This window comes from Apostichopus japonicus, chromosome 11, assembly GCF_037975245.1.
Source record: "Apostichopus japonicus isolate 1M-3 chromosome 11, ASM3797524v1, whole genome shotgun sequence".
In the NCBI taxonomy this organism is placed as follows: domain Eukaryota; kingdom Metazoa; phylum Echinodermata; class Holothuroidea; order Aspidochirotida; family Stichopodidae; genus Apostichopus; species Apostichopus japonicus.
Genome location: NC_092571.1, coordinates 21,600,020 through 21,614,546, shown reverse-complemented (window position 1 = coordinate 21,614,546; position 14,527 = coordinate 21,600,020). Strand labels below are relative to the sequence as shown.

Below are 14,527 nucleotides of genomic sequence, written 5' to 3'. Positions count from 1 at the left end.
TTTCTCACCGTTCAATCGTCCAGTTATTTTCCTATTTTTATCTTCAATGGTTATCGAAGTTTGTTTTTGACAATGAGGAAATGTTATTCGCAAAATTTGAACATATTGAGAAACAAATCCCAGGGCGTAAAATCTCACGAACATACTTGTACTTCCAGGAATCCAGGGTAAAGCTCGTTGCTGCAAAGGTTGAGCTCACACGCGCTAAGCAAGGTACCTGGGAGACTGCTTGGGCCACCCCTCCTCTCTTACGAGACGGGTTAATATAGTGTTGCACGTTTTTGGCAGTTTGCCAGGATTGTAACAACTCCTTGTTAGGTCAGAATGGAATGCAAATTAACAGGTGTCAGGCTTGTGAGCAGAAACCAGGACATGACCTAGATTTCCAGGGTAGTCAATATTCCGCGCGCGCACCTGCAGTTGGGATATTTGGTGATCACGTTTTAGTACGCATGACATGGGAAAACGAAAACCTCAAATGAAACTTACTGTTGGAATACGTGGATTTTACTATTGTGATGTTCGGTTACAACTGGTTCTTATAATGTCAAGTTGAATGGAGCTGGTAAGCATCTTAGCGCCATTTTAAATTGTGCTCGAACACTTTTGTCATGGCCAATCAGTCTGTGGATCCTAAATGTTTTTTATTTGGCAAACGGACATTCAAGGGAAAAAGTCATGCAATTGGAAACTGTTTTCCTACATTGTAGGAAGTATAGCCTAAGTTTTTTACGTAACACCTCTTTTTTTGTTCAAAGTTTTATGTTTTATCATAGGCCTACTCAAATCAACTGAGGGAGAACAGGATGTTCAATGAAGGTTTACATATTTTCATATGAAAGGTTCGCCGTTTTGCGGCAAATTCTCTGCCTCTTTCAATACATATTTCCCAATTACACACTTCTTGCGACAAAGAATTACCATACGTTGAGTTGTTCTTTTTTTTCAAATAAAATAATGTTTCTCGTACGAAAGCTGAAAAAAAAAACGGGCGGCCATTATTTTTTCTTTTCATTGCTTTAATAGTAGTTCGGAATACGTGGCTTCCTTTACAAAATATTATTTAATGATAGTTTAGATTGCTTGTAATCCGAATAGACACCCGGGGATTCAGGAAAAAGGGGGCCCCTTGTGCGGGCGAAAAACATGTTTTGTTTTTAACCGGCCCTGCTTCAAGTTGTTCGGTGGAATTTTTTCTTTTCATTCCAACGAACCAACGGTAAATTAAATAAAAATTGACAAAGAAACGCTTAGTAATACTTTATTATTTCTTCAAAATGTTGACAACTATTCAAAGTAAACTAATCCTCCGTGGAACAGAACCTCTACAACTGAAAAATAAAGTCCGGGAAAGAAACACTGAATAGAAACCCAATCAACAAAAAACATTCTATGCCATCAAACACTTTACCTTCGTCCCCTTCGCTGCAAAGTGAATATCACCTCTTAAACTACGATGTAAGAAATGGCTGTTTTAAACATCTCACTAACTCTTTCGGCGACTTTAATCCCTATTCATTGAGCACAATAGCATTTCCTGCGTATAAACTCGTAGAGGGATTATACGCGGTGTCTACGCGGCCTCTACGCGGCAATTTCTTTGTCAACGAGTTTATACGCGAGTGTACGTGTTTATACGTGTTTATACGATTCTGTGCGCGTACACATGTCCAGTTATACGTGAGCGGTACTGTATAACCGCCCCCCTAGTCGAAAACCTAAACCTCTCTGATTTTGACATAGACATTAATGACTGGATCCCTGTACAAAAATAGCAGAAAAAGACAACGTCCAATCTGCGTTGAAATAAACCCATCTCCTAACTCCAAACCAACCACCAAAAAGTCCGCTCAAACAATCATTGTATCAGGAATCTTACCAGAACTATCAAAAAACCCAATAAACACTTGCTAAACTAATCAATGAAGAAAAACCAAATGCCATGATCTCAAATATAAACCGTCTTCGTAGTAACGACATCCTAATCACCCCCATGACCCTAAATCTGCAAATATCCTCCTGAAACCATGGACTCAAAAGACTAAACTAGGCAACCCCAAACCAAGAATCCCCCAAAAAGTATGACAAAGAAACTTCTCCGTAGTAGCCTGTGGCATAAACCCTGAAATTTAAATCAAAGATATTGAACAAGAAGTCAAAGACCAAGAATACACCCCAATACAAACTAAAAGACTCATTAGTCATGCCACAAACAATACAACTTGGAAAGTAAAAATGACGTTTGAAGAACAAGAGCCTCAACAATCCCTAATCAAACAAGGTTTCTACTTAGGATACTCTAAACACAAAACAGAAGAATACCACGAACCCCCCAAATCACTCAATGTTTCAAATGTCAACTCTTTGGACACACCCACCATACTTGCAAAAATCAAACCAGATGTCTCAGATGTGGCGAAAACCACAGAGTTAAAGACTGTCCCAAACCAAAAGAAAACCCAAAATGTGCCAATTGCTCAGGGACTCATGTCACCCTTTACAAAGGATGCCCAAAATTTAAAGAAGCTAAAACTGAAAATAATAACAAACAACAAGAACAAAGAACCAGCGAATGTAACCAATTTTACCCCTAAAATTGAAATAACAAATAAAATCGTCACTGAAAAAAAAATTAATATCGCAGCCTTTGTAATTGAATTAGTACAATACACTTTCCAAAAAGCCAACATTAATATTAAATCTGACGACCTTGCCAGTTACGCCACCGTGTTAGCACTAAAACACCTAAACTTAAATATCCCAGAAACTGTAATTATGGAACGTCTCCACCATCTTTCAATATTTAGCCCTCCTCAATCACCTACATGACAAGCACACTCCCTCCTTCGGTCAAGTTCCTCCACCTAAACATCAACAGTATCCTTCCAAAATTAAGCCTCCTACTTACTATATTCGCCAACCACTCCCCGGATATCATTTCGTTAAATGAAACTAAACTAAGTAAAAATTCCCACCTTAGCATCCCTGGTTACCAAACTTTCAGACACGATATCTCTCGCTCTATGGGAGGAGTACTTATTGCTGAAAAAAACAACCTCAAAGCCACCCTCCTCCCAAACAAACCCAAACAATTGAAATTGTACTCGAAAGAGACAATAAACCTCTCCACATTATTAGCTATTATAGTCCCCAAAGGAGCCCATATCCACAATCAAAAAAAGTTCTAATAAAAATACAATACTACTAGGAGATTTAAATGCCCACCACATCATTTTTGGTAGCACCAAAATATCTGAAAAAGGCATATCCCTCTTAGAAATATGTGATAAACACAACTTAACAATAATTAACCAAAATACCAAAACTAGGATGAACCCAATAAACAATATTACAGAACTACTTGACTACCCATATAACCTCAAATCACCTCGCAACTAAACTCATTCGATTCAAATCCTAGAAGATGACCTAATCAGTGACCATTTTCCACTCCTTTTTGAGCTAGACATAAACCTCAGTCGCATCCAAAATAACGAATTAACGTATAATTACAATAAAACAGACTGGACATCATTTAAAAAGGGATCATAACAAACAACACTATTGCCAATTACCACAACAACAAGCTAAATTACATCGGCATATATTGTGACAGCATTGCCCAACATATCTTTAATACCTTCAAACAACACTGCCCATTAAAAACAAAACAGAAATCCAAAACTAAATAGGAATATTCTTACACTAAATAACTCAGACGTCGCCTACATAGAACCTATATGATCTCCCCAGATCCAACTCTAAAAACCTAAATTAACCAACCTAAAAAAGAAATAAATAGACAAATGTCGGCGGTCGACCAAAACCGAATCCAAAACAAATGCGATTCAATCATTTAATGACAAAAACCCAAAACACTTTTGGAAAAATTAAAAAAATATCATAAACCCATTACAACCCAAACACAGGTAATACAGACGAATGCCTTAGATATAAAGTAGGTAACCTCATCACAAAAATTAAGACCAAATAAAGCTTAGTGAATCATACTTGAAAACTATATTCAATATCTTAGATGGCCCTCCATACGATAACAGATTCCAACACAAAATAGACCGTACAATTATCTGTAATGCAGCTTTATCCCCAACTTCTAAGGATGTCTCAACAAAAACATCCCTCTACTCAAAGAAATAGATATAAATGATTGGTATAGTGCCACTGAATATGCAAAAATGCCTCCTCCCCTGGTCTTGACAACATAAATGACCTAATGCTAAAAGATTCCTCTCCGTCGGCCTCCGATATTCATTAACTCTCATATTTTCCCATTATTTGACAAACTCCTTAGACTGGGTCATTTCCCAACCCTGTGGAAATCCACCAAAATGATTTTAATACCGAAACTAAGTAAAGACACACCAAAATTCAAAACTATCAACCAATTAGTCTCCTACCAGCCTTAGGTAAGATTTTCGAAAGAATTATAGATTACCGCACCATAAACCACCTTGAGCAAATTAATCACTTTGCCCGTATCAATCAGGCTAATTCCGCGCACACAAATCTACAATAAACCAAACTTTCCACCTTTCCAAAGAAATTCGCATCAGCTTCATAAAAAGACATGATACCACTGCCCTCTTCCTTGATGCCGAAAAGGCGTTCGACAAAACTTGGCACAACGGCATAAGAATTTAACTACTTAACTTTAATCTCCCCTCCAATTACACCAGACTTCTTTCCTCTTTCTTTAGTGAGCGCAATGCCAAAATATGCTACAAAAACCAACAATCAAAACCTATTCCACTTGGTGCAGGTACTCCACAGGGCGCTGTTCTCAGCCCCCTCCCCTGCACCCTATTTGTTAATGATTTGAACATCCCCCCTCTATCTGAATGCAACTATAGTCAGTACACTGACGACATAGCCATTTGGAGCACCAGTAAAAATATCTATATGATGGAACTAAATATTAAAAGAGCAATTACACATCTCGAAAATTGGTGCTCAATGTGGAGAACAAAAATATATCCCTCAAAATCTAACCTAGCCAATTTCTCCATAATAAACTCAAAATACCATAACCATATTTCCAAAGTTAATCTTTTCAACACCTCAATCACTGCTACTCCTAATGCAACCTTCCTTGGTACCACTTTCGATAGCAAATTATCGTTTAATCTACTTTGTAACAGAACTGCAGGACGCTGCTGGTTCCAACTTAAATCCATTCAAATCCTCTCACACAAATATAACTTCCCTCCGAAAACAATTATTCAAATCTATAAACCCAAAGTAAAACCGATTCTCAGTTACGGGAGAATCTCCCTGCTTACCATCTCTAATCCCAATAAACAAATTTTAAACAGAATCCACACCACGGCTTATCGACTCGCACTCAAGATCCCTACCTATATTGCTACTTTGTACGTTCTCCGTGCAGGAAACACAAAATCTACTTTCACCTCGAGAACGACCCTTTGATTGAAGACCTCCCCCTGAAAAACAAAGTCGCAACAACTCACTACCCAAAAATCAAACCCTTTCTGTATTCACAATTGTTACTACTTAAAGTCTCATTCCATTAAAAAAATCCTTTCCAAAATGGGTCTAGGCCCAAGTATACTTATATATACAGATTATATTGTTACCAAACAATAGAAAACACAACCACTCCCTACCCAACAATAGAAACCACTCCGTTTCCACAATTCTCAGTACTTAAAAAATTCCTCTCCTTTAGAAATCCCTCCCTAATTGACTCTTCGACTCTGACCTCGGGTATGATTATGGCTATCCTGTCCTATGTAAATATATAAGACTTCATTTACCAGCAATTCCCTGACTGAACATAAACAACCTCTCCAAGAAAAAAAAAAAAAAATGTCTATTCTATAAAAACAAACTTATTATCCCCCGTAGGACCTCTCGCCAGGTCGACCAGGGGTTAAACTCCTTTTGTTTTGATATCAACAACAACAAAAACAAAACTTTTACTCGAATTAAAAAAAAAGGTAACTAATTTCATTTATTGATTTTTGTTCTATTTTAACATAAGTATGACATATGACATAGAAGGAGATAAGAAACAAAACTTGTGAAAGGAAGTGTACTAAAAAACCCTATAGGGCTTGTCGGGTAGTGACACTCCCTAAAAACTTAATGTGGAAGACATCATGATTAGATTTTGGTTTCATTTAATCAATAGGTGGAGGTAGAGGAATTGGACACTCTTGCACAAGATACAGTATCAACGGCTTGAAGTACTCTGCTCAGGTGGCCTCCATTCTAGGTATGTACTTAATAATAATATAATAATAATAATAATATTCAATTTACTGTGTTTGGAAAGAAACTTTTTGCTGCTTTGGATGAAGATTAAGGATTCTTGTTTTTCAAAAGGCAAAATGCAAGATGGACTATATATGAAAGGATGAATACCAACAAATTAAGAAAAGAAATTGGGTGGGGGGAGGGGGAATCAGGCAGAGACCATCATGTTACTACCCTGTTAATTTTGTGTAAGACCCTGGTTAATTTAAAAGGAAGAAATCCCTTTAGTACCCTTGAGTTTCTGAAAGGTTTCTTCTTTGGGATAATGGTGGAGAGACATATCAATGTTCTCTTTTGGGTCTGATCGTCAGGAAAATGCAGATTAAACTGCCATGTCCATTTGGAACCTGGGAATTGAACCCTGCTACTGGAACAAATGTATTCCATCAGAGCATAGACAATGATTCAGAGAAATATGGCCTTTATATTAATAATCTGTTGTTTTCTTTCCCAAATTTTTCTCTTTGGTTAAACAATGAGTGAAAAGATTCATTTGGTTGGAAGCAGCACCGTCACTTTTCACACTTTTTTTTTTCTTGGGGGGGGGGGGGGGAAGAGACCTATTAGCCCTTAGGGTCTGAAAATATTACAATAGGATTATTGTGGTGGACAGGACAGACAACAGTTATTTTTGCTTGTAGCTGAATGTATGATGTCCAGGGATCACAAGGAAGTATCAAAAGCCCGATCAAAACTGCTGTTTTTTGTACTATCGAAATTTGTCAGAATAAAGAAATTGAAAGCCAAAATATAAAGAGTTTATCTGGCCTTGTAGACTGCGATTGAACCAGTCTCTGTCATCTACAAATAATAGAAAGTGGGTATCCATTTCTGTTTGTGACAGCAATAACAAAAAATGACTGCAAATTAACAAGTTTTGTAAACTTTCTCTATTCGGGGATTCGAATCCCAAATTCCACTCGAATATACCCCCCCTACTTATGAACTGTAACGTAGCTCAAGGTGACAAACTTACTACAAAGATGACAATAGGCCTTAGGTGGTTCCTAATTCAATGACGTTTCTCACAGTTAATTGAATTGACTTCCCCCACCCTCCGGATTATACTCACCCATAGAAAATACCCTCCACCCAAGAATACTTTAAAAAAAAAACCATGGCTTACCAAGAACCTCTCTGCGTTCATTTTTCAGATTCCAATGAACCTTCCATCAGCAAAGGAATGGCGCAACTCGGTCTGAAGGACAATCGACCGCTGGCGGAATGGCTTGACTGGTACAACGCCAACCAGCCGGACCTGGCCGCCAAGCCCAACTTCACCACATTTCCACTGGACTTTAAGCCGTCACCGTGCAAACCGCTCTTCTTTGACATAGCTCTGAACCATATAGAGTTACCCTCCTTGGACGAGAAACTGGAACAGAATAAATCGTCCCTGCAGGGGGGTCTGGGTGGGTTCCTGCGTGGATGGTGGAGCGGGGGTGAAAAGTAACTCTCGATTTGCCACGATGTCGGAAAAAGGATTTCGGAAGAAAGGTCTTTTGTATACATAAGCCGGTAGTATTTGGGAGGGCTCTCACTCTTCTCCTGCATGTGCTGTAATCATCTTTTATTTAAGTTTTATTTGATTTCATTTGTTTTTTTTAGTATAGAAAACTACACCTTTTTGCAATGCAAACACAAAGATGGGGGAAGGCCAAAAAGAATAACACTCACTTTTTTAACGTGGCTTGGCAAACAAAATTTGAAGAATATTCAAAATGGGAATTGGAATTTTATATATTTTGGATTTGGTGTTTGTGTGTTTATCTTGTTTAGAGAAAAAGAAGAAAAAAATAGCATCTTTATTTGATGGGGCTTTAAAGTTTTAAAAATGGGTTTCGGGTGTTGATTTCTTGGTCTACAAACATTGCGGTGCTTGACTGACTGACACTTTATGGGGGGATGTTAAGGTGACTGAATTTGATATTGGCAGGAGTTATGGATGATAGTTGGAAGGACCAGGGGTGGGGGGGGGGGGTGGTGAGGCGAAGGATAGAGAAGGAGAAATGAAAGTGTTGAAAGTGAAGAGGGAGAATCTTTGAATTGAATTTTCAGTTTGCAGCAGCACAGGTTTACTGCATGAAAAGGCTATATTTAAAGAAACTTTCAATAATGCACTCTTCGTGTATATAATGTGGGGTGTGGTAGTCGGAGCAGGGGGGGGGGTGTGTGATTGAGACAGCAATGAAAGGGAGCAACCTTTCCACATATATGTTGTTTGTGCTATGGTAGTATCGTTTCCTTTTTCAAACTGGAGGGCAAAAAATGTAAAAATTAAGTTATCTAAAATTAATTCAAAATCAGGTTTAGTTAGTAAATGAAAGTTAAAGAAAAATGTATTGATGGTGGCAGGGGTGCCATGGTATTGTAAACTGAATAATCAATCAGCCATGGAAGGTCAACTCCTTTGTTTTGTTGGGAACTTGTTGTCAAGCAAACCTATGGATTCAAGCCCTGTCTGGCTAAAGTAAGATGGGGTTATTATTTTTATCTAGGAGAAATCAATTCTTTTTCCCCTCATGTTGAAATGGTTTCCAAATGTTTAAAAAAAAAATGTCCAAAAAGAATGTACTGGTGTGAATTGGATAGCCACCTGGTGTGAAGTAAAAAGGCCATAGGCTTATCCCATATGTACATGTGACTGCTTAGTATCATTAAATAACTGCCCTCCAGGCTGATATTATAAATAATAGAAACATTATAGAAAATAACTGTCTGTTGTCACCCAACCATCTCAATAGTAGATGCAGGTATCACTAAGAATGTTTATGAAATATGTATTGCATGTTTTGATTAGTATTTGCATAATAATTTGATGAGGGATAACCTGTTTCTGGACAGGTAGTTGAAGGGTATTAACTGTGTGTGGTGGGAGGGATGAAGGTATATCCTGTCCATGAACTGATTTGTCATTAAAAAAAAGAAGTTATTTCAAAGTATCACTCTTTTTTCTTCCTTATTTTTCTCTTCCTTTTACATGAGTATTGTAAAAGGAAAAGCAGAGGTTGAGTTTGAGCCAGGGACCTTGAGATGCAAAAGCAAAAGTCTTTACCACTAGACCATTAGATGGGCCTCTGGTTTCTAAAGCTTTACAAATATTTAAAGATGCTGCTGTTTGGACTTATCGTTTTTATAAAACATTTTCTCCATTACTACTCCTTCCCCCCGACTACCGATTAGCTAGTCGGGGGGAGGGGTGGCGGCGAACTCCACTTGTCCGCGAGTGAACCTTGTCATGGGGGGGGTGGCGGCGAGCTCCACTTGTCCGCGCCTTTACCTTGTCAGGGAGAGGGGGCGGCGACCTCACCTTGTCCACACCTTGTCCACACCTTCACCCCCTCTCACCTTGGTACTCACCTTACCCACCTGTCAGGAGGAGGGGCTGCCCACCTTCGGGATTCACCTCATCCATTTGTCAGAACTCCTTTTGCAAATACTCACCTGGGACTTGAACCGATGCAATCCAAACCAATCGCTTACTGAACGATGGAATAACCAATTACACCATTTCGGTTCCCTCTGGAGAAACTTCGTTTCTTATATTTATACTTCCACTCCCTCCAGAGGGTAGAAAAGTAAAAGGCTCTGTCTGGACATGAACCGCAGACATGATGCTCTGTCTGGGAATCGAACCAGAGACATGGAGTTTGTCTGTCTCTCCAGTCCAGAGCACTACCAACTGCGCCACTAGAACTGTTGAGAATTAATGCTCGTTTCTAATATTTAAACTTCAGAGTCCAGAATAGAATCAGTAAAAGAGCAAAAATATAAAATGCTCTGTCTGGGGTTCGAACCGGAGACATGGAGTTTGTCTGTCTCTCCAGTCCAGAGCACTACCAACTGCACCACTAGAACTGTTGAGAATTAATGCTTGTTTCTAATATTTAAACTTCAAAGTCCAGAATGGAGTCAGTAAAAGAGCAAAAATATAAAATGCTCTGTCTGGGGGTCGAACCGGAGACATTGAGTTTGTCTGTCTCTCCAGTCCAGAGCACTACCAACTGCGCCACTAGAACTGTTGAGAATTAATGCTTGTTTCTAATATTTAAACTTCAAAGTCCAGAATGGAGTCAGTAAAAGAGCAAAAATATAAAATGCTCTGTCTGGGGGTCGAACCGGAGACATGGAGTTTGTCTGTCTCTCCAGTCCAGAGCACTACCAACTGCGCCACTAGAACTGCTGAGAATTAATGCTCGTTTCTAATATTTAAACTTCATAGTCCAGAATGAAATCAGTAAAAGAGCAAAATATAAAATGCTCTGTCTGGGGTTCGAACCGGAGACATGGAGTTTGTCTGTCTCTCCAGTCCAGAGCACTACCAACTGCGCCACTAGAACTGTTGAGAATTAATGCTCGTTTCTAATATTTAAACTTCAAAGTCCAGAATGGAGTCAGTAAAAGAGCAAAAATATAAAATGCTGTCTGGGGTTCGAACCGGAGACATGGAGTTTGTCTGTCTCTCCAGTCCAGAGCACTACCAACTGCGCCACTAGAACTGTTGAGATTGAATACTCGTTTCTAATATTTAATCTTCACAACATTAGAAGGCAAATAAATAGAAAATCAAATGCATCCTCTGGTGTTTGAATTCAAGACAAGGAGTATGTCTCATTTTTTCAGTTTATTGACAATTTCATTGTACAAAACAATAATAAATATGCAAAATTATACAACATAACAACTTTGCCACAGTATCTGTTAATTGAGAAATGATAGGCTTTTCTAATATTTTAGCTGCAAAATGAGGAAAAGAAATACCAAAACAATACATCCTCTGGGAGTTGAATTCTAGACAGAGAGTTTGTCTTACTTTCTAAGTACATAACACTAACCACCGTAACTGTTTAGAAATAATTATTAGTTATTTGATTTGATTTATTTTGTTTTTTCACGTGCAAATATACAATGTGAAAGGAAGTCTTCTATAAAGCATACAATAGCTTAACAATGTAGAAGACTGGTCAGAAAAGCAATATTTGGACAATTGCTTCCCATCTAGCAAAAACATATCCCTAACAAACAGTAAACCGGCGTCGTAAAAGCTTTTTGTCATAAACAATGGTATTATCAATTCTAATAAAATTATTAGGGATTTGCACACCCAATTTCCGATGGTTTCTTAAAGGTAGCTAAGCTTACTCAAAACCATACAAATTTGTCCAATGAAGGTATTTTTAAATACAGGAAATATCCTGGTCATGAAAATTATAATTAAAAAGCAACTCTTTACCGGACGGCGACAGAGAGGAATGAAATAAAAGAGCTTCCAATACCCCGTGTTGGCATTATTACAATAACGCTTGGCCCAATAGGTTTTGAGAGCACCAACAAAGCTGTGAACATACATTTTTTTAAACCCCCCTTTTCAATGGGGTTATACATAGTAATTTTCCTTACTTTATCAGTTTTCCCGTTCGAAATAAATCAAAAATAGTACTTTGGATCTTATCAATAAAATCTTTTGGAGGGCTATGCAGATTCCTTTGGGACCACGTATCTCCCGCACGGAAGCAGATATGGACCTGGGAGTTGCAAATTTGGGCTCCTGAGCATCGGTTACCCCCTGTTACGCCATTTGGGCGAAATCGATTGTGGATCGATTTTTGGTCAGTTTTGGCAAAACTGCAAATCAGGTTTTTTGCCCCCACGCCCAACACAGCACCTAATTCCAAAATAAACTTCAGATTCGTAATCAGCATGTCGCGAACTACCAGAAAAGATACACATTTATCGCTTTTGCGACAATTTTTTTTTTCACCTCAAAGAAAAGTAAGACCGAAAAACTTTTACGACGAACAAAGGTTATAAAACCTTTTGTTGTCCCTAAAAGTTTTTCGGTTTTCTATTGTTCCTCTGAAGTTGCAAACTGAGCGAAATAAGTGTCATAAGAGGGTGCTCGACGCATCTTGCCAGTGATACGTGATTTCAAAGCAGTCAAATCAAACCTTTGTTTGTCATCTTGAGTTTTATCTTGACATTTATGAATAAATGGGTCAATTTTGGCAAAAAACTGCAAGAGGTACGTACCCCTTACGGTTTTTTTAGGTGAAAAAACTTTTTGTCGCAAAGGCGATCAATGTGTATCTTTTCTGGTAGTTCGCGACACGCTGATTACGAATCTGAAGTTTATTTTGGAATTGGGTGTTGTGTGGGGGCGTGCGGGTGGGGGGGCAAAAAAACCTGATATATGATTTATGAAAAACTGTAGAAATCATAGGCCTATAAACAACAAGACTTTCCCGGTCAGATAATTACACGAAATTTGTGTATAACAAAGACAAGGGTGTCTTCTACTCCACGTCTTATTTCAATGTTGATGGGTGTTTCAGAGAGGACATGAGAGGGGGCTGAAAAGAGGGGTTTTTCAAAATTGTGCACTTATAAAGAATACGTATTTCTATCGGGTCTTCTGCAGTATCGGAGCTATAGGGGTATTGGTCGAGGGGGGCGAGGATGGTCTGTAGGGGCGCTTTCGACACTATCTAAGCGGAGCGCCACCACGGGTTGGCGCGGAGCGTAGAGAAATTTTTGAATAAAGATGCTCCCTAGATCGCCGGAAATGACCCTTTCCGGGCCTTGCTAATATGCAGATAAATGAAGAATAAATAGGTGTCATCGCCAAAAAAAATGTGACAAATGTCAATAGGTAGATGAGAGCGCATTAAAAACGTCAATAATCGCATATAAATAAAAAGTGGTATAAAGCTGAAAAGGGCGCCAGCAGTCCATTTGAGTCCGTCAGGGGGGCATCCGCCCCCTGACTGTATGGACGCTCCGCCACTGCCAGATAGACCACCCAACCCCCCCTCCCCCTTCCATGGTACGCCATTTGACGCAAGAATAACACACCCTCAATGCAACCTATAGCTAATGGACACTTTCGTGGTATGATTATAGTCCCCCAAATGAGCCCATATCCACCGATATAATAAAAAAAATGTTCTAATAAAAAATAAAAAAACTCCTAGTAAATGCCCACCACATTATTTTTTTCTGAAAAAGGCAAGTCTCTCTTAGAAATATGTGATAAATACAACTTAACGATAATTAACCAAAATACCAAACCTAGGATGAACCCAATAAACAATATTACAGAACTACTTGACTACCCATATAACCTCAAATCACCTCGCAACTAAAACACATTCGATACAAATCCTAGAAGATGACTAAATCAGTGACCATTTTCCACTCGTTTTTGAGCTAGACATAAACCTCAACTGCGTACCAAAAAACGAATTGACGTATAACTACAATAAAACAGACTCCCAAAATACAACAACCAAAACAACGAGCTAAATTACATCGACAATTACTGTGACAGCGTTGCCCATCATATTTTCTATACTTTCAAAAGACACTGTCCCTTAAAAACAAAACAGAAAACGAAAACTAAATAAGAATATTCTTACACTTATGAAACTCAGACGTCGCCTACGTAGAACTTATATCATCTCCCGAGACCCAACTCTAAAAACCCAAATTAACCAACTTAAATAGCAATAAACAGACAAATATTGGCGGATGAACAACCGCGTCCAAAACAACTGCGATTTCATCATTAATGATAAAAACCCGAAACACTTTTGGAAACTTTAAAAAAAAAATTATTAACCCCATTACAACACCAAACACAGGTAAAACAGACCAAGGCCTTAGAGATAACGTAGGTAACCTCATCACAAAAACTCAAGACCAAATAAAGCTAATTGAATCGTACTTTAAAAGTATATTCAATATCTACGATGGCCCCCATACGATATCAGCTGTAAACACGAAATAGACCGTACAATTATCAGTAATGCAACCAGCTTTAACACCAACCCATTAGGATGTCTCAACAAAAACATCCCTCTGCTCAATAAAATAGATATAAACAATTGGTATAGTGCCACTAAAACATGCATCCTCCACTGGTCCTGACAACATAAATGACCAAATGCCTAAAAACTCCCCTCCGATATTCATAACTCTCATATTTTCCCACTATTTGACGAACTCCTTACACTGGGTTATTTCCGAACCCCATGGAAATCCGCCAAAAAGATTTTAATACCGAAACTAAGTAAAGACCGCACCAAAATTCAAAACTATCGACCAGTTAGTCTCCTCCCAGCCTTAGGTAAGATTTTCGAAAGAATTATAGATAACCGCACCATAACCCACCTAGAGCAAATTAATCACCTTTCCCGTATCAATCGGGCTAATTCCGCGCACACAAATCTAC

General features: G+C 38.5%; 1 protein-coding gene across 1 annotated transcript in view; it reads left to right on the top strand.

Moving 5' to 3' along the window:
- Positions 1-9,457, top strand: part of LOC139976465 (uncharacterized) — a 49,615-nt gene extending 40,158 nt beyond the window's left edge. Inside the window, exons 21-22 of the mRNA XM_071985228.1 lie at positions 6,173-6,256; positions 7,452-9,457. The gene's annotated coding sequence lies outside the window, so the exon portion shown is untranslated. The remainder of the gene's footprint in view (positions 1-6,172; positions 6,257-7,451) is intronic.
- The last annotated feature ends 5,070 nt before the right edge of the window (positions 9,458-14,527 follow it).